At 46.6% G+C, this 11,893-nt stretch overlaps 1 long non-coding RNA gene across 2 annotated transcripts; it reads right to left on the bottom strand.

Moving 5' to 3' along the window:
* Nucleotides 1-2,449: 2,449 nt before the first annotated feature.
* LOC135828192 (uncharacterized) lies at nucleotides 2,450-10,839 on the bottom strand. 2 transcript variants are annotated; one of them, XR_010555586.1, is made up of 4 exons: nucleotides 10,588-10,839; nucleotides 5,022-5,063; nucleotides 3,437-3,565; nucleotides 2,450-2,844 (listed from the first exon to the last, which is right to left on the bottom strand). It is a non-coding gene; the product is annotated as an uncharacterized LOC135828192 (long non-coding RNA). The 2 variants fall into 2 exon arrangements; XR_010555587.1 differs by lacking the exon at nucleotides 5,022-5,063 and having other exon boundaries at nucleotides 10,588-10,622.
* Nucleotides 10,840-11,893: the final 1,054 nt, after the last annotated feature.

Here is an 11,893-nt window from a genome sequence, read left to right as displayed (position 1 = left end):
GAGTCCATCACACATTTCCCTTGGGGTTGTGGACTCTTGGATCATATTCCCATTGACATTCACAATGACAGTTTAAGACCTTTGCCCTTCACCGAGAATTGAAACCTACTTCAAGCTGTCCTGGGAGTACATTACAACTTTCAGTTTCGCACGAATCTTACAAGAGAAGGTCATGAGTAATATAACATGATTGCAAACCCAAAGAACACGCCAATGCTTCATAAACTACATACAGGCTGTTGGCTAGGCCATTTTTTAAGGGACCAAAAAATGACATTGAAATTACGGTCTGCAGACCCTGGTTAGAACTTTGTCATTTGAACGAAGATGATGTGGGCTTCTATCTCAGGCCCCTCAAGAGTGAATACGGGTGCTGGTGCGTTTCTTTGCCATGTAATACGTCTCCCACTGGTGACAACAGACAATGCATTGATTTTGTTTTGTTCCAAACCGAGGAGGCCACCACGACCCCATCAAGAACCGGACACCGATGAACGCTTCTGGAAGTGTTTCCACATCGGTGGAGAGTCAAAGGAAAGCATCGATGTCTACATACTATCTTGCCCAAAAATTTGGCGAATTTTTCTTTGCCACTTGCCTGATTTTTACGAATATTTGACAGCTCCCACAAGAACACTCCCAGCGACGTCGAGACAATGAGTAACGACCACTACAACTGACATCCATAAGGTCAAAGGCCCAATCAAGGTGTCCGGAAAGCAAAACTTCCGCAAACAAGCACTGATGGAGAGAAAATTGCAAACGACTCGAGACATCTAACATTTTCTTGACAATTTTTCGACGAAGATTTGAATATATTCAGCTCGGAAAAGTGGCTAATCTGCATAAAAAAGTACAACTTTTAGACGACTTTTTCGGTCTTGGCGCATGGACTGCAACGGTTGCGGTTCGAACCCCACTTTTGACGACCTTTTTTAATTTTTTTCTGTCGTGATCGAAGTTTGTGGGTTCGAATCCCATTCAGATTTCTGGACAACTTTTTTCTTTCTTTCAATTACCGGCACCAAGAGTACCCCCCCCCCCCCCCACCCGTACTCTTGCCGGTACCTGTACAGTGATAGTTCAGTAGGCATAACCAATCTCCTTGGAGTCGCAAGCCTAAATAAAATATGCAATTTTGAACGTGTTTTTCCCCGCTAAAGCGATAAAATGCCTCGGACCCCCAAAAAGCTCGTGGTAAAAGGTCTTCTATTGGCTAACCCCCTTCCGAAAATTCAAATGCAGCCTTCGGCAAACTCTCCTTCATGCATGGCAAAACTATTTGAAGTTTCCAAAATTGCAGGAAAACTGTGTGACTGTATCCAGAACACGGGCCCAATTCTTAGGGTGCATGTACACAGTGTAGCAACCGGCTTTATTCAATCCAAGGTGTTTCACACCATATAGCGGGTATGTGCTCCGTCTTCCTACGGTTTTATGAGAATGTGATTAAAAAAATCAACACTGCAGCTTTTCACCCTTCCTGAAGAGCAAGAGGCCCAGTAAGCCTTATACAATTATTTTCAGATCCCGATACAGGTAGATGTTTGTGCTGGGCCGCAAGTTACCGACAAAAATACATCCATAATATGCCCAACTTCAAAAATTTCAACCGAACTGTCCCGAACGAATCGCAGCTTTCTCGGACCAAAACCAGTCGACTCAGCGTCAGAAAGCGGACTACAACATACATGTACATCTATGAGCCCGGTGAATCACGGTCATCCGTGCTTTTATAACTTCGGAACGAAATGGGGCTTTTAGTGACTTTTTGCATACAAATCCCCATCTACAACACTGTAGTAGGGCGCAGTTTTGGTGGAAGTGCGCGAGTTTGATTTCGGGACCGGCGGATTATGCCGGCAGAAAAATTGGCAGAATTCGGTACTTTTTCTGGTAAGTCTCATGCATGTTTGGTATGTGGATGAAGAAATGGAGCAGAATTCGAGGAATTGTCCGCCATAAGGTTTGTATGGTTCTGCCAATTTCACTGCTTTTCGAGCAGAATCTGCCACCTTTTCGAGCAGAATCCGCCGGTCCCTAGAAACTTTGATTGGGAATAAAGGACTGAACGGACCAAGATCATTCAACTCAGTACCCCCGAAGACTACGACCGGTGAAAATTTGATTTAGGCTTAACTTCCCCTTCAATGCACTTGCAGGCCCGGCCCGCATAAGGAGGGGGAAGAGGGGCTGTTGGAGTGCGCATCCAAGATGTGCTAGAGCTGTTAGCCAGTTAGTTGTAGAACGTCAGTACAGTCGGTCAGTGTCGTGCAATGTTATCGCATGAGCTGATTTTTTTAGTAACTGGTGGTGTTAGTGGACATTGCAGTGTAACTTGTAGTTTCATTTATTAACCGATCCTAACCACTGTGCCCAATTCATTCCTGATGGGTATTTTATGACCGAAACGTTGATTTTTTCCCTGAAAAGAATTAGTGAAAAGCGGTGATTGAGTGTGAGCCAGTGTTGCTCACAAGCCAATTATCATTTTTACCATCTCATTGTCGACTTAAAATAAAGAGAATACGATTTAGAATCTGTTATGCATGCTTCACAGGCATAGTGCAAACAAATTTCAATGTGCATTATTATGGTCGAATGCAGCATGTGATAATAATGGCTGGTGCCTTGCGAACACCTTACAGAGTTATATACAGAAGCCAGTGCCGGGGTGGACTACAGCATTGTCACGCTAGTCTAGAGCACAGTACAGAAGTCAATAGTGATCTGCTTGCAGCCCGGTCCATTGGCCTTGGCTGGCCTTGCTGGGTGATCAGGGCGACAGTTACCAAGGTTACGCAGGCTTGTTGCATGCAGCACTTGCAGTGAGATTTGAGCAGGCTGCACAGCAAGCAAAACAGAATAAAAGCATCTTTAGTTTTTTCCATGCCTATCACGGTATTTCCCCGGTTGTAAGGCCCCTGTTCGAATTTGAATGAGTGTAGCCTTGCCAACAGCCGGCGAGTTTACGGTTGTACATTGACATTGTACTGTTGAGATACCGAATTCAAATAAATCAATACCAATATTTAATATCAATACCAGGGAAAATCCCGGCTGTTCAGTCACGCATCACGGCCCTGAGCGCCAATTGAGCGTGACGAACGTTACGCGCGTCGTAACTCACTCACCGTTCGTCCTATCGCTTCGTAAGGTGTTCGAGACGACAGCTGAGAGTTTTCTCTTCTTTGTTCTCTCCAAACAACTGAGAACTGACCAAGTTACGATAGTTTGATCATAAATGAAAAGTATAGTATTTATCGATCACTGGTGATCGGTAAAAGTGTGTTCCGTCGGTAAAGGGTGAACATGTTCATTCATCTTGGGCACCCTGTAAGAAGACCTTAGGGTCTGTTGGGAATGTCCAAGTAAAAAATAATAAAAATAATACAATACTTGTACATACACAATACAGATGTCCGTTTGCACATACCCGGTAGGTCCTGGCAATACTCCGCTAGTGGCCTTTAGTCGTTCGATGCTGCAGCTGCTGCGGCTTCGTGCTTTTGATCGACTACGTCCATAGCGATACCAACGTTGATCAAGGCGTCCGGGTCACCATCTGCATGCAAGTCAGCACAGCAGAGAGACACATGTACCCAAGCACCCAAGCACATGCATACACACACACACACACACACACACACACACACACACACACACACACACACACACACACACACACACACACACACACACACACACACACACACACACATACACACACATACACACACACTCACACACGTACACACACACACACACACGTACACACACACACACGTACACACACACACACGTACACACACGTACACACACACACACACACACACACAATGAACATCACTATGGATGGCAGTACATCAGCAGGAAGGGTTGTGGAGAAACGATGTTCCTGGCACAGGGCTGATATAAAAAAAAAAAGAAGAAGAAAAGTTCCCACTTTCCCATTACCACCGGCTATACAATTACAGTAAAACCTGGGCTAAGTGACCTCTGGGTTTAACGACCACCTGCTCTTAACGATCGTTTTTCTGTGCACCGACAGTTCTACACAGACACTGTGGGACCTGGTTCTAAAGCCCACCCGGCTTTAACGACGGCTTTTGCTTGCACCGTGGGGTGGGGGGGGGGGGGGGAGGTGGTCGCTTACACCAGGTTGTACTATATGTGGAAGAAGACAAGCAGCTTAAGGACATTTGGCTTGTGTCAGGCCACCACCAGTTCCTTGACCATCCCTGCTATACCAAGGTGGCAGATGTAGTGCCTAGCGGCGAGGGTGAGCAGCGGCGGATCCAGCGATCTCTACAGGGGGGTTCCAGTATAGTCAAAACTGAATAGCTGATACATGTACATGGACAAGCATATGGTTGCCAGTAGCACATTACGAAATTTAGGGGGTTCCGCGGAACCCCTGGAACCCCTCCTGGATCCGCCCCTGGTGAGGTGGTAAGTCTGACAAAACCTTGTTAGCAGCATCCATGTTACCCTCACTCCCAGTACCCAGTTGACCGACAGCAGTTGAATAAGATGATGCAGGTAAGTTATGCCTCAATCTTCTAGCCCACTGGCTAGAGTCAGTTCTCAGTCATCTAGTCTTTCACAAACAGAACAGTACATTTAAGAGTAGAGTCCACACGCTCTCCTCCATTACTAACACTGCAATAGTTCATCTCATTCTATAATATTGCAACACTTCGGCAAATTGCCCTCATCAGGTTCACAATGAGATTCAAACTCTCAAACAAGCATTGATAAAGGCCAACTCCCCTGTCAGTAAGGAGTACAGTGCATATATATGTAGATCTCAGTCTATTTACGCTTCAACTCCATGCGTGTATGGTGTTCTGTGAATGCCTGTGATGCTAAGGCACTCGTCAGCTGGGCACTTCGCACCCTATCAAGTCCACACTCCTATATCTATAGACTCTTCGCCGTCCTCTGTATTGTGTTTCTTACGATTTGCTGGGTTGAGGGATTGTGGAAATAGAACAAAAGAATCAAACCGCAACACTTACTGGGCTCACCATCAAATACGTTTTGGTCTCCTTCTTGCTGCCCTGCAGTTGGCAAACACATACAGCAGCGCAGAATCAAGTTCATGATGAGGCGTGGAAAACCTTCGGCAGCCAATGTGCCTTGTGTGTGTGGTGGTGGTGGTGGTGGTGGTGTGTGTGTGGTGGTGGTGGTGGTGGTGGTGGTGGTGTGTGTGTGTGTGGTGGTGGTAGTGGTGGGGGGGGGGGGGGGGGGGAGGGGTTCAAGGTTCAACTCGAGTTCAACTCGAGTGACAGAACTGCACCCAAAAAAGGTCAAACAGGCTAGTAAGTTGTACCCTGCAGGCACGGTGACCAGGTGACTGGTGTACGCAGGAGCACGTGACCGCTTGTTCAAGCATGTTCGATTTGGAATAAAGGAGGAACGCTGCATCGCAGCCTTTTCGGACCAAAACCAGTCGACTCAGCGTCCAAAAGACTACAACATATGGGCCAATGGCGGTCATCCGTGCTTTTATAAGAACGAAATAGCGCTTTTAGTGACATTTTGCATACAAATACCCATCTAGTAGGGCGCAGTCACCCAGTTTCGGTGGAAGTGCGTGAGTTCGATTGGGAATAAAGGAGGAAGGGAGCGTCTCAGCTTCCTCGGACCAAGACCATTCGACTCAGCACCCCGAAGACTACAACTGGTGAAAATTTGATTTTAGGGTATACTTCCCCTTCTTTTGTGTACATTATTATGACGAATGCAACTCTGCTAACTATTGCAACTCGGAGTCGCAATAAAATTCTGTTCCACCTCACTTGCCAGGAAGCTCTGCCCTTCCGGGCATTGAGCACTTTGTGCGCAGAGAGGACTTTGAAAAGTCACTTTAAAAGCCTACTTTGCTTGTATAAGGTGCATTCATGCACAGTTATGATCAGAAGAGACCCAGGCTCGATCCGGTTGGTCAGACCATCACCATGCCAACCCATCGACCACCAACTCATGTTTACCGCTGATGTAGCAAATCAATAATAATTATATCTACGTACTACTGCCACTTAATATAATTATCATTCTGGTGTTGCGTGTGTGGATCCGTCGACTCTCACACATAATTACAGGGGCTACAACTCATCGGTTTCAACTGTACTTCTATTATCAAGACTAGCAATAAAGGTCAGACCTCCGGCAGACGAAGAAGAGGAAGGAAGAAGGGTAAAGACTAGCAGGGCACGACTAGAAGAAAGCTAACCCAAGAAGTTCTGGAAGACTCATTCAACAAGGCAGAGTTGGGGGTATATCTAATCTTACAACGTCAAAGGAGAGAAAAGGGGTGCATGCAGTAAGTGAGAGCAGGGTGAGCGGGAAAAGGGGTGCATGCAGCAAGCGAGGCAAAAGGTCAGCAAGGGCGTAAGCTGGAACAGGGTGAGCGGGAATATAGAGGTCAGTAGTGCAGTAAGCGAGGCAAAAGGTCAGCAGGGAGTGCATGAATGGGTGTGAGTACAGGGAAGTGCAGTTGTGTAGATATATACATGAATTGAATACGAAAAAGGACGACTGACGACACATTATCCAGACATTACAACGGGAACAGGCAGGTTGGTAGAACGACATTTATTAGAGACGGGATGACTAAGACCAGGACGAACGAAACAACTACATGGTGATTATTGAAGAGTGAGAAAGAGAGAGAGATCAAGTCTGAGCGGCAAGATAAAGGGCCTGGGTAGCTATAGCAATTATGGGCGCGCAAGTAGCTACCCAGGCCAACGGAACAAAATGAGACAAAAGGTGAGTACGCGAGTTCATGCAGGCCAGCTAGAAAGGGTACGGGAGGAGGTACCTAACACATGTGTATGGGCGGGAGCACATACGGAAATGTGTACGGGGCTAAAAGGGCTCAGACTAGTGCTGACCCGAATTTGCCAGCTGAATCTCGATATTTTGCGGCATAATTTTGCCCGTGCATCGTCGAAATTTTGCTTTCATTTTGCTAGGCCACTCGATATTTTGCTCCCTTTTTGCTCCAAAATTTGTGTCACGTGTGAGAAAACTGACCGAAAGTGGGTTACGTGTTGGCAAAAATGAGAAAAAGTGAGTCACGTGTTGGTAAAATTGTGCCGAAATGAGTCATGTGCACCGTATATGTGTAAAATCTCCCAATTCCCAGCCAACACACCGATATTTTGCTCCATTTTGCCAGCAAATTCCCTTTCAAAATTCTTCGATATTTTGCTAGAAGAATTGCTAGCAAATTCGGGTCAGCACTAGCTCAGACACTAACTGAACACTGAGAAGGTTACGCATACCGGCCACTATTACACCATGCACAGCGTGTGAAAGGTCATGGCACGGCCGGGACTAATAAAAAAAAACTGACCGCGGCGGTACCAACACTGCCCTCATGGACTGTTTGTTGCCCTGCTCCGCGACTAGTGCACTGTTTGCACTTGCAATGCTTGGGCTGGTCAGTGCTGGACAACATACGCTCTAAAAAGCGGACTTTTTTTGAAAGAATTCTATTGCCAATGCACACACACACACAGCACGAACTGAAATCAGGAATTGTGGACTTCAGAAAACAGTGAGCGTGTGAGAGTTTGGTGGGAACAGAGCATGCGCCTTCTGTGTTAGGGGCCGGTCGCATTGAGGGTACAATCCTCAGGATAGAGAGGTTTTGCAGAGCGAACGTTCGCGCGAATTTTTGTTTGACGTCACGAAAAGCAAAACTTCGTGCAAACGTTCGCAGTTTTGAACGCGAAAGTTGCAGGAAACGCGAAACAAACTTTCGCAGTAATTTTCGCTCTTTGTGGACCGCTGGTCAGCCTGGTGCACGGTGAGCCACCCTCAATCTTCATGTTTGTGCTCGATCTCTACGAGGTGATTATGCATTTTTAAGCATGATTGTAAAATCGTACAATACCGGGGTGTCAGTGCGCATGTGTATACATTGTTTGGCCTCACTCAGAAGATGATCCCTTTCTTTCTATCTTCACCAAGTTTCAACTGAATATGACTATCATAACGCCCCAAGGAATGGATTACATTTGGGTTGATATGATGGTATGAATATGAACGTTTTAGATTCTAAGCATTGTGTAAAATGACTATGTTTAGTGTTATTTCATCGCATTCTTCTATTCTACACACATACATGTACATGCTAGAACAGTGACAAGTACTAATGCCAAAAAAACAAAGTCTTCCGCAAGCAATTAGAGCCCTAAAGAAGTGGCTTCCCAGCATCCACTGAAACCAAAAACTCCACAAGTTGGACTTCATATCGCATTGGCAACTTCGCTCTCTGGCCAGTTCTGCATGGTGTCTGGACATTCACGACGGTAACATCAGGTTCCAGCGAAGCCTCATATTCTCTCAACTTCAGGTGAAGTGTCGTGTCAGACACTTTGATGTTCATCAAGGCTAACAGCTCAGATGCTCTGCACCCATCCTTCCGCAGGTTGCCCTTGTGCATTGACTCCACGGCCCATTTCACGCCCTCACGATACATGCCCACCAATCCATGTGTCCCATACTTGACATTGTCACCAGGACGTGTGCATTTGGCTTTGATGGCAGCCTCCACTGTTGCCATGTCAAACTCTATGCCACCAGGTGCAGATGGTGTGGTCACCGAACCATTGTCGTGAACATCTGGCAGAGGTGGAGGAGGAAGGTGCCCACTCTTGATGTTTGACAACACGCCAGACACCTCCAGTTCCTTCTCTATATGTCGGAACATTTGCCGACTCACGTCAAATGCATTTGCCGCAGCGGCCTTCGAACGAAATGCACTGCTCGTTACAGGAGAATAGAATGCTCTGACAGCGAGCGTTGCTCGCTTGCTAGCTGAATCTGTGCTGGGTTCATCCGGCTCAATATTTGATGCCATATCTGTATCAGAAGTCGTTTTATGGCTTTCTTCTCCATTAGCAGATCCAGTGCTGTCGCTACTACTGCTATTACATGAACTTTCTGGGCCTGGTTCGGCAGGCTCCTCACAAACGGGATCCATAAAAGGGCGATTTTACATTATTTCTGCTACTGAAGCGATCGCGAAGAGCAACAAACTGCTCTAAAATAAAGACAAACCTAGTCTTCTTGAACAAAACACATGCTGGGAAAGGAAGATGAAGACCGAGGGAAGTCTCTCACTGTGCTATATTTGGAATATTGTACCGCATGCATTGGATATGTACGAGACGGTTTGCTGATTTTACGCATTTGCTTAGAAACGAAAAATGCTTAGAAATGCATAATCACCTCGTACTCTTGGCTTGGTCCGCGGGTGCTAGCTTTCCTATACTTGTGGCAGCCCGTGTTGCTTCATCTCCAGAACCATCTCCGATCTCCTGCTTGCTCGTCTTCTCACTGCTCAGAGTCGGTTTCATCAATGATGCCTTTTTGAATCTCAGGTGTTGATGCGCAAGATTACGGCACAAGCCAACCCGGCCCGTTTGTCTGTGGGTCTCCGGCCATGGACAACGTAGTCAAAGAGCTCTCATCTCAGGCCGTGACTCAGGGTACCTGGTGCACATGCCGCCACTCGCAACAAACAAATCGGGTGAAGACCACTTCCCAAACTTGGACAAGTGAGTGCACACAAAAATGTCTTGGAGCGAGAAACATGCAAACGTTCGCAGTAATTTTCGCTCTTTGTGGACTGTTATCGCACGGTGAGCCACCCTCAATCTTCATGTTTGTGCTTGATCTCTACTCTTGGCTTGGTCCGCGGGTGCTAGCTTTCCTATACTTGTGGCAGCCTGTGTTTCTTCATCTCCGGAACCATCTCCGATCTCCTGCCTGCTCGTCTTCTCACTGCTCAGAGTCGGTTACATCAACGATGCCTTTTTGAATTTCAGGTGTTGATGCGCCAGATTACGGCACAAGCCAGCTCGTTTGTCTGAGGGTCTCCGGCCATGGACAAGGTAGTCAAAGAGCTCTTGTCTCAGGCCGTGACTCAGGGTGCCGCCATTCGCAACAACAAAATAATCGGATGAAGACCACTTCTCAAACAAGCGAGGGCACGCGAAAATTTCTTGGAGTGAAAAACATGCAAAACACAAACTTCGCACAAACGTTCGCAATAGTTTTCGCAACCCGGAACGCGAAAATCTTTGCGAACGTTCGCTCCGCAAAACCTCTCTATCATAAACCGGGAATATTTTTTTTCTGCTTTTCATCACGGCCACACTGCATACGCACAATGAAAAAATCTCACTCACGCGAGCAATTTTGTTGTCACCATTCGCTTCTGGCAGTCTTTCAGCCCCGCTCCTGGGCCAGAGCTGCATCAGCACAGCCTCTAGAGTGTCGCTCCACTTTAGTCTTTATAACGCAATAAAAACAAGGAAACTCAAAGAAATCCAGTGGAAGCTGCGGATGATAATAATCTTCGGCGGAAAAGCGAGGCCTCGAGCTGATTTTCATCGAGTGGATTAAATCTCTCAAATCTCCCGCTCAGCGGCAACTTACTATCCATGGTTACCACGAATTTTTTTTCAAATTTTCCCTCAGTGTGACCGGCCCCTTAACATATTTTTGCGGGCAAAAAATAATTTTTACGGATAAATTAAAATCGGACATCCATCTCTTACTTACTCTTGATTCCATCTGCTTGATCTCTTCTATGTTTCTGTGAAGGGCCTAGGGGAGGACACACCAACAACCCACTCTTGTCCGGCTAACCGACAACTAACCCTGAAGGGCTGTCATCCTTGTTATTTTATCTTGGTGTGTAAAGTTGTACAATATGTGAGTACTAGAAAAGGTACCGGTAGTACGGGAAGTAGTACGCAGCATGCTATTCTAATGTCATATATGGACAGGTGTAAATATGAGGATGTGAAGGTTATAGTTACTGTATACAGAGGGTGTGCGCCTTAACCTGCAATAGTGCTCAAATGCCCGGAATGGGCAGAGCGTAGTACGCAAGAGGTACACAAAAGGAAGTATATAGGGCTGTTTTTGTTGTAACTCAGAGTTTCATGGCAAAAACCAATCATCAGACAACATAAGGAGATTAGAAAAAACGCAGGTATATGAAGGCAAGCAGAGGAGATAGAATAATTCAGTGCAGACAATATGATAATCATTCAACACCTCCCAGAGGCAGTACGCTCTGACGTGCCAGAATCAACATCTCAGGTGCTGGGTGAAACATGAACACGCACACTCATCCACACACACACACACACACACACACACACACACACACACACACACACACACACACACACACACACACACACACACACACACACACACACACACACACACTAATCCACACACAACCTCTCGTTCTCACACACTCCACACTCCCGCATTATCACACCTAAACACATGCGCACGCACACACACACACACACGCACCAAACACACACACGCACCAAAACACACACATGCACCACACACACACATACACACAGCCTCTCGTTCTCACACACTCCACGCTCCCGCATTATCGCACCTAAACACACACACACACGCACACACACATACACACACACACACACACACACACACACACACACCAAAACACACACGCACCACACACGCATGCACCACATACACATACCTACACACAGCCTCTCGTTCTCACACTCTCCACACTCCCGCATTATCGCACCTAAACACACACACACACGCGCGCGCGCCAAACACACACGCACCACACACACATACACAGACACACACACATACACACATACACACACACGCCAAACCCATAGCACGTCATACACGTTATGTCACTTCATAACCCAGCAAAAACTTGCGCTGGTGGCGGCACTTTGATACTAACTCGCTCCTTTTGTTAAGTGAGATGGCATTTGGAGTGGTGAGGATGTGAAACTTCTCGGTGAGGCACAGGCTGCATCGTTTGCTGATGTTGCTGTAGGATGGGGCG

The sequence above is a fragment of the Sycon ciliatum genome, chromosome 12, assembly GCF_964019385.1.
Source record: "Sycon ciliatum chromosome 12, ocSycCili1.1, whole genome shotgun sequence".
NCBI classification, from domain to species: Eukaryota; Metazoa; Porifera; class Calcarea; order Leucosolenida; family Sycettidae; genus Sycon; species Sycon ciliatum.
This window is presented reverse-complemented; position numbering and strand designations above follow the sequence as displayed.